This window comes from Rhinolophus hipposideros, assembly GCF_964194185.1.
Source record: "Rhinolophus hipposideros genome assembly, chromosome: X".
NCBI classification, from domain to species: domain Eukaryota; kingdom Metazoa; phylum Chordata; class Mammalia; order Chiroptera; family Rhinolophidae; genus Rhinolophus; species Rhinolophus hipposideros.
In genome coordinates, this window is record NC_138046.1 from 55,225,705 (window position 1) to 55,234,943 (window position 9,239).

The 9,239-nt window shown below is 42.5% G+C and overlaps 1 pseudogene across 1 annotated transcript; it reads right to left on the reverse strand.

Annotated features, from left to right (window-relative positions):
• Window positions 1-704: 704 nt before the first annotated feature.
• LOC308495415 lies at window positions 705-3,245 on the reverse strand (annotated as a pseudogene). Its single transcript, XR_013995424.1, has 3 exons — window positions 3,052-3,245; window positions 2,418-2,485; window positions 705-2,073 (listed from the first exon to the last, which is right to left on the reverse strand). The product of XR_013995424.1 is annotated as an uncharacterized misc_RNA (transcript).
• Window positions 3,246-9,239: the final 5,994 nt, after the last annotated feature.

Consider the following 9,239-nt stretch of genomic DNA (forward strand, 5'->3'; position numbering starts at 1 on the left):
CCTTGGAAATGGCCAATTTTTATTAAAATGTTTTTGGAATAAAATTAAGAAAAAAAAGTTTCCTGAGAGACAGAACTCAACCTAAGAAAGAAAGAGAATAGCACAGCCTCTATCATACAGATATGTTTTTTGTTGGTCTAAGTTGCAATATCTGAATTTGGTGAGAGGGATATTTATATATGAAAAATACACAAACCAACAAAATACAGATAAACAATCATTTTGCTTAAAAAATATCTGAAAGGTATTGAGCCCCAAGTAACTCTAGGGACATACTCACAGGTAACTGGGTAACTGTAACTCTAAAGTGGTGAGAAGATTTTATCCACACTTCTATAGGGGTCAAGGATGGGTACTCATTGGCTCTGGAGAAATTGATAGGCTTTTGGCACGTTAAGGCCACCAACTCACTAGACATTGTCGGTAATTTATAAGGGACCTAGGAAAAGGGGCACAGTGTCCAAGAGATATGGCAGTATCCAGGAGAGAATGACACCCATCTCTCAGTTGCCCGACTTGTTCCTGGACACAGGGAGACCACCCTCAGTCCCCCCCAAGTATCTGGTGGAGGCTGGGTCACAACATAGATCACATACTCAGTACCTCATCTGACCCACTAAGCAGAACTGTGAAACAAGTATTATCCCCATTTCACAGATGACAACACTGACCCTTACATCAGTGGGTCTGTTATAACTGCCAGGTTAATTCCTCTAAAAGTCCCAGAGGTAATGTGTTGTACATATTATTACACATTCTGACAACAGGAAATTTAAGTGTCTTCATTGCCCTCATAAACTCACTGAACAGTTCAATCACTTGTCCTTATTTTCTGGCTTTAGATATTTTTTATTATGACAAATATAACCCATATATCCTTTAGGAAAAAGTGATGAGTGACAAAAGCAAAGAAAAAGAATCACACAAGGTGGGAGCCAGGGGACAGTAGTGGACCCAGGAGAAGGGGCCTCAGTGCCCCCTGACATGGTTCCAACTAGGGGACAATCTGGGCATGGGCACGCCTACCAAGGAATGGCATGGAGATGCCTAACCATCAGGTGACTGTACTCATTTCTGAGGACAGGCAAGAACTATTTTGGGCCACCAAAATAGAGGAATCGCCTCTTCTTTTCAGTGTACACACTTTCGGGGTTTTCTCTGTGCACAAATGCATTAGGCAAACAATGTTTTTACAAAAATGGGCTGATACCGTATATGCAGTTCTGAAAACATTTTTTCTTTGTTATTTTACAAAGTACCATGAACATCTCTTCCATGCACATGGGTGGAAATCCCCTACTGAAACAGTGCTGTAGTTGGATCAAAAGGCTGCTGGCAACAAGAGTGACACCTAAAGCAAACTATCAGCTTAAGGTTAAAGCACATGGCCTGGCAAATGCCTGCCAGGGAAAGCAGGGTCGGCAATATTCTCATCAGAGAAATCTGAATTGAAGGCCGAGGGCATTAAACATATGGGATATCATGTAAGTCCCTTTGGCCCCTACCTCCGCCCTTCACTCCCCTGACACCCCGTTGGCCCTTTGGGGAGAATGGATCCTGCACATCTCTTTGCATCCAATGAAAACCACCCATTTTTTGTTTTTTCCTTAGTTCTTCCTGAGCCCTTGACACATCGCCACATTCTCTCATCTCCTCACTGCCCACATGCCTTTCCTGTAAGTCCTCCTGATAGTCCTTGGGGAGATCGTCTGTCCCCCTGTCTGTTTTTCGTTTTGCTTTCCGAGGCACATAATCTTCAGCCGGGCGCTTCTCGGCAGCCCACGGCTCACTCCCTGGCTTTGCCTGGGGTTCTGACTTGCCCTCACCGCGTGCTTTTCCCTCATCTTCAGACTTGCCCTGCTTTTCTTGCTTCCCCGCATCATCTGGCTGTCCCTCATCATCTGGCTGTCCCTGGTCCTGGAGCTGTCCCTCATGTTCTGGCTTCCCCTCCACTTCAGGCTTTTCTTCCTCATCTGACTTTCCTTCATCTTCTGTATTTTCTTCATCTTCTGGCTTTCCTTCGTTTTCATTGTAGAGTCTTTCCATGTTGAGATGTCCCCTCCTTTTCCTGTCCTGGGGGGTGGGGTGGGGGTAAAAGGAGACAAAGAGGAGACAAGGAAGACTGAAGGCTGGGATGTGAAATGTACAGGTGCCAGATAGTACTGGCATCTCGCCCCTTGTCAGGGTTCCCCTCACCTGGCCTTCTGCCACCCTTTCCATCACCATTCCTTCCACATACGTGAGCCAACCGTTTCCCTAGCAAGCTCTACCACCTTCTGTACTGTCCTTCGGGGTGGTGGGGTATGTGTATGTTGTATGTGGAGGTGGGATGGGCGTGGGCCCTCAAATTCTGCCCAAGCTGTGCCCTCCACACTCCCCTTCAGTCTGTGTCCAGTGCCTCCCCCGCTTTCACTGACCTGCAGGAAATCTGACAGGTTCCTCCTCCTTTTCTAGCCTTGCAAGTGCTGGTGACACACAGGCAGACCTGCAGATAGGAGACAGAGGCAGGGGCTGCGTGCTCAGTGGACTGAGAGCCCTTTCCTGAACTCACACCTTCCATATTAAACATCCCCCCCGCCCTTCATCCCACACGCCAGTCATCATATCTGTTTTCAGGGCTCGGACACCAGCCGAGGACACCAGGATACTTTCCAAACTATTGGGCTCCTGTGTCCCCCTCCCCTGCAGGCAACCTGCCCCACCCCCACCCCCTTTTCGCGAAGGGCAATATTGCCTCAAAGGCGCAGTGTGTGAGAGGGGGGTTATTCCCAGAACATGCCTACGTTTCACTGTCGCACTGCAGGGGGCGCCACCCCATTTTAGGCTCGAGAATGGATAGAGGGCACAGGGTTGGGGAGCCGAGGAGGCGGCAGGGTCTCTAGCGGGGTGCTCCCTCCCCACCTGCCCATGCTTGCGCCTTGACCCCCTTGTCCCTAACCTCCGGACCCCTCGTTCTCCCCCCCTCCGATCCCCGCCCTGCTGCTCGCGGATCCTGCTCGCATCCACCCCCTCCCCTGCCCGGGCGCCGACAGCGCCCAACTGCACACTGACCTGTGGGCCGGAGGAGGCCCGCGCGTCCTCGTGCTCGCGGAAGCCCGCTCCCCGCTCGCCGGCCGCCTGGGCAGCTCAGGGAGCTGGGTCCACACGGGCGACGGGAGCAGTAGGCGCCAGGACGGCACCGCAGGGCGGGCGCCAGGTCTGCAGCCCACAAGGGCGCCCAGCCAGTCACGTGAGCGCCGCGTCACCCGAGCTCAGCCCCGGACCCGCTCCCCCTTACCCCCATCCCCGAGGACCCAGCAGGGGCGACCCGGGTGCGGGTGTGGTGGCAATGGAGGAGTCACCGAGAGAGCAGGAGGGGAGGCTTCCTGACCGCAGGTGCTGTATTTACCTGGCACATCTCAAGTCCTCGCCCAGCATTCCTGTGAGATGCCCATTCTCGCCAGGTGTGGCTGCTGATCACAAGGAGGGTACCCGACTTCGCCAAGAGCGCTCAGCCACGGAGCCCCACAGCCGGCTTCCAACACCGGCTCTGCCTGACCCGAGCCCTGGCGGTGGTGCCCGCCAGGAAGCTGCGCGGCCACCTTGAGTAGCAGTATTCCTGGGCCTCCCCTCTTCTCAGTCCACATGTTCTCCCTCCCTGGGTGAGCTCTGTTCGTTTCCCTCTAAGACAGATGATTCCCAAATCTGTATCTCCAGGCTATTCCCTCCCCTGAGCCTCAGACCCTGGTTGCCAACTTTCTATTGGACACCACTGCTTAAAATGTCCTCCCTGAGGGACCTCGAAATCCATATACTCCAAACTGATTTCAACAACTTCCTTCTCGCCTTCTCCGTTTTCCTCTCTCCACTTTGGAAACTTGCACCCCAGCATTTGACCTGTTTTCATGTAGAGACTGTCAGACAGCTAAAACCAGAAAGCATTAAAACATTTTTAACATGGACCACAGATGAACAGCTTCATCATAATCCTTAGTTCACAGCACATCCCAACATTAATCCCTGCTTGTCCTTCTTTCCTTCCCTTCTCTTCTCTTCCTTTTCTTTTACTCTCCCACAATTGTGAAACCACCACCCAACCGAAGAACTACGTATTTGCCAATATTTCAGCCCCTACAGTGTAAGCACACACACACACACATACACACACAGTGTATATGTGTATGAGTGTATGTGAAAATATGGAAACCACTGTCTGTATTTTGATTTACAAAATGCTACCTCTGGTTACACAATTATAAATTTTGTGCATGACACAGCCATTCTAATTGGATTTCTGCTACATGTTTCTTAATTTAGTAAGACACTGATCTTTCTCCAAAGTTTTGCTCCACCAAAATGTGTATTTACATTACCATCACATAAAAATTAATATTCTTTTCTTGTTTTTAAATTTTCTACACTTTTTCTTTAATTTATTGGGGTGACAATTGTTAGTAAAATTACATAGATTTCAGGTGTACAATTCTGTATTACATCATCTAAAAATCCCATTGTGTGTTCACCACCCAGAATCAGTTCTCCTTCCATAACCACATATTTGATACCCCTTACCCTCATCTCCCTCCCCCACCCCCATAAACTCTGGTAACCACTAAACTATTGTCTGTGTCTATGAGTTTTTGATTCTCATTTCTTTGTCTTATTCTTTTGTTGTTTATGGTTTATATACCACATATTAGTTAAATCATATGGCTCTCTGCTTTTTCTGTCTGACTTATTTCACTTAGCATTATACTATCAAGATCCATTCATGTTGTCACAAATGTTCCTATATCATCTTTTCATACCGCCGAATACTATTACATTGTGTGTATATACCACAACTTCTTTAGCCATTCATCTATCGGAGGACATTTTGCTTGTTTCCATGTATTGACCACCGTAAACAAAGCTGCAATGTACATGGGAGCACACGTGTCTTTATGGATAAATGTTTTTAGATTTTTTTGGTAGATACCCAGGAGAGGTATTGCTGGGTCATATGGTAATTCTACTCATAACTTTTTGAGGAAACTACACACTGCTTTCCATAATGGCTGCACCAGTCTGCATTCCCACCAACAGTGTATCAGGGTTCCTTTTTCTCCACAACCTCTCCAACACTTGTTACTATTTGTCTTGTTGATGATTGCCATTCTGAATGGGGTGAGGTGATATCTCATTGTGGTTTTTATTTGCATTTCTCTAATGATTAGTGATGTTGAGCATTTCTTCTTATGTCTGTTTGCAATTTGAATGCCCTCTTTGGAGAAATGTCTCTTCAGGTCCTCTGCCCATTTTTCAATTGGGTTGTTTGTTTTTTGTAGTAGAGTTTCATGAGTTCCTTGTGTATGTTGGATATTAGCCCCTTATCAGAGGTACTGTTTGCAAAAATCTTCTCCCATTCAGTTGGTTGTCTCTTTATTTTGTCGATGGTTTCTTTTCTGCACAGAAGCTTTTAAGTTCATAAGTCCCATTCATTTATTTTAGCTTTTACTTCCATTGCCTTTGGAGTCAAATTCATAAAATGCTCTTTGAACCCAAGGTCCATAAGTTTAGTACCTATGTTTTCTTCTATGCAGTTTATTGTGTCAGGTCTTACGCTTAACTCTTTGATCCATTTTCAATTAATTTTGGTACATGGTGACAGATAGCACTCCAGTTTCATTCTTTTCCACGTGGCTATCCAATTCTCCCAGCACCATTTATTGAAGAGGCTGTCTTTCCTCCATTGTATGTTTTTGGGATTTTTTTGTCAAAAATTATCTGTCCATATTTATGTGGTTTTATTTCTGGGTTCTCAATTCTATTCCATTGGTCTATGTGTCTGTTTTTCTGCCAATAACATGCTGTTTTGATTATTGTAGTCCTGTAGTACAAGCTAAAGTCAGGCAGTGTGATACCTCCAGCATTGTTGTTTTTTCTTAAGATTGTTTTGGCTATTCGGGGTCTTTTGTGGTTCCAAAAAAATCTGATGATTTTTTGTTCTATTACTTTAAAAAATGCCATTGGGATTTTGATGGGCATTGCATTAAATCTGTATATTGCTTTGGGTAATATGGCCATTTTAACTATGTTGATTCTTCCAATCCATGAGCATGGAATGTCTTTCCATTTCTTTGTGTCTTCTTCAATTTCTCTCAAAAATGTCTTAAGTTTTCAGCATATAAATCTTTCACATCATTGGTTAAGTTTTTTCCTAGGAATTTTACTCTTTTTGCTGGAATTGCAAAGGGAATTGTTTTTTGTATTTCTTTTTCTGAGATTTCATTGTTCGTATATAGGAATGCAATGGACTTTTATGCTGATTTTGTAGCCAGCAACTTTACTGTATTCGTTGATTGTTTCTAACAGCTTTTTGGTGGAGTCTTTAGGGTTTTCTATATATAGCATCATGTCATCTGCAAAGAGTGACAATTTAACTTCTTCATTCCCAATTTGGATGCCTTTTATTTCTTTCTCTTGCCTGATAGCTCTGGCGAGGACTTCCAACACTATGTTGAAAAGGAGAGGTGATAGGGGACAACCTTGCCGTGTTCCTGAACGTAGAGCAAAGGGCTTCAGTTTTTCACCATTAATTATGAGATTAGCTGAGGGCTTGTCATAGATGGCCTTTATTATGTTAAGGTATTTTCCTTCTATACCTATTTTATTAAGTGTTTTCATCATAAATGGATGTTGTTTCTCGTCAAATGCTTTTTCTGCATCAATTGATATAATCATGATTTCTGTCCTTTATTTTGTTTATGTGATGTATCACATTGATGGATTTGCCGATGTTGAACCATCCTTGTGACCCGGGGATGAACCCCACTTGGTCATGATGAATAATCTTTTTAATGCATTGTTGTATTCGATTTGCTGAAATTTTGTTTAGGATTTTAGCATCAGTATTCATCAGAGATATAGGTCCGTAGTTTTCTTTTTTTGTGCTGTCATTACCAGGTTTTGGTATCAGGTAATGTTGGTCTCATAAAATGAGTTAGGGAGTACATTTCAATTTTTTGGAAGAGTTTGAGGCGTATTGATATTAGATCCTCTTTGAAGGTTTGGTAGAATTCACTAGTGAAGCCGTCTAGTCCCGGACTTTTGCTTTTGGGAAGGTTTTGGATGACTGATTCAATTTTGTTACTGGTGATCGGTCTGTTTATATTTTCCAGTTCTTCATGGTTCAGCCTTGGAAGGCTATATGTTTTTAAGAACTTGTCCATTTCTTCTACGTTATGGAATTTGGTGGCATATAGTCCTTCATAGTAGTCTTGCATGATCCTTTGTATTTCAGTGATGTCCGTGATAACTTCTCCTTTTTATTTCTGTTTTTGTTAATCAGATTTTGTTAAATAATGTTTTCTATTGTCTTTTTGTTCTCTATTTCATTTAGTTCTGCTCTGATTTTTGTTATTTCCTTTCTTCTGCTGACCTTGGGTATCACTTGTTCTTCTTTTTCTGCTTGTTTAAGGTGTAACATGAAGTTATTTACTTGGGATTTTTCTTGTTTTGAGATAGGCCTGTAATGATATAAATTTCCCTCTTAAAACTGCTTTCGCTGCATCCCAAAACTTTTGGTAGGATGTATTTTTATTGTCGTTTGTTTCTATGTATCTTTTGATCTCTCCTGTAATTTCTTCTTTGACCCAGTCGTTCTTTAAAAGTATGTTGTTTAATCTCCATGTATTTGTGTTTTTTCCTGCTTCCTTTTCACAGTTGATATCCAATTTCAAAGCCTTGTGATCAGAAAATATACTTGGTATGATTTCAATCTTCTTAAATTTGCTGAGTCTGAGTTTATGTCCCAATATATGGTCTATCCTTGAGAATGTTCCATGTACACTAGAAAAGAATGTATAGTCTGATGTTTTAGGATGAAGTGCTCTATATATGTCAATTATGTCCATTTCATCTAATGTGTCATTTACGGCTGCTATTTCGTTATTTATTTTCTGTTTGGATGATTTATCCATAGCTGTCAATGATGTATTTAAGTCCCCTAGTATAATTGTGTTGGTCAATTTCTCCCTTTAGTTCTGTTAGTAGTTGCTTGGTATATTTTGGTGCTCCCTGATTGGGGGCATAAATATTGATGACTGTTATGTCTTCTTGTTGTATAGTCCTCTTTACCATTATGAAATGTCCATCTTTGTCTCTTATTATCTTTTTTACCCTGAAGTCTGTTTCACTTGATATCATTCTGGCTACACCTGATTTTCTCTGGGTACCATTTGCTTGGAGTGTCAATTTCCACCCTTTCACTTTGAGTCCGTGCTTGTCCTTGTAGCTGAAATTTGTCTCTTGGAGACAGCTTATGGTTGCTTTTAGTTTTTTGATCCTATCTGCTGCTCTGTGCCTTTTTATTGGTGAGTTCAGTCCATTTACATTTAGAGTGATTATTGATACGTGAGTATTTCCTGTCATTCTATATTTAGTTTTCTGGTAAGGCTGTGTCTCCATTGTTTCTTTGCCTTTTTGTTGTTGTCTATTATTTCTGTGTTATGGTATTCTATGATGGTTCCCTCTGTTTCTTCTTTTATTACAGTATATATTTCAGTACTCAATTTTTTTTTGAGTGGTTATCCTTAAGTTTATGTAAAAGAAAATTTGATATTTAGAGTATTCCATTTTCCTCAGCACGCTTACTTTCTTCATTGCCATATTCCAGTTCAGTCCTTTACTCTCCCCATTTTTATGTTTTGGTTGCCACAAATTGTCCCTGTTGATGGTGGTCGAATAGCCTCCTTTAGTATTTCTTGTAGTGCAGGTCGTGTATTAGAAAATTCTCTCAGCTTCTGTATGTCTGGAAAAGTCTTTATTCCTCCTTCATATCTAAGGGATATCTTTGCTGTATATATTATTCTTGGCTCATAATTTCTCTCTTTCTATAGTTTGAATGTTTGGTTCCACTCCCTCTTGGCTTGTAGAGTTTCTGCTGAAAAATCTGATGATAATCTAATGGGCTTTCCTTTGTAGGTTACTGTCTTCTTTTCTTTGGCTGCCTTGAGGATTCTTTCTTTGTCATTGATTTTAGACAGCTTCAATAAAATGTGCCTTGGAGAAGGCCTGTTGGGATTGAGGTATTTAGGTGTTTTATTTGCTTCTTGGATTCGAGGACCCAGTTCTGTCCGCAAATTTGGGAAGTTCTCATCGACAATTTTTTGAATATATTCTCTGTTCCCTTCTGTCTTTCTTCCCCTTCTGGTATGCTCATTATTCTTATATTGCTTCTTCTGATAGAGTCAGAAAGTTCTTATAGAGTTCTTTCATTT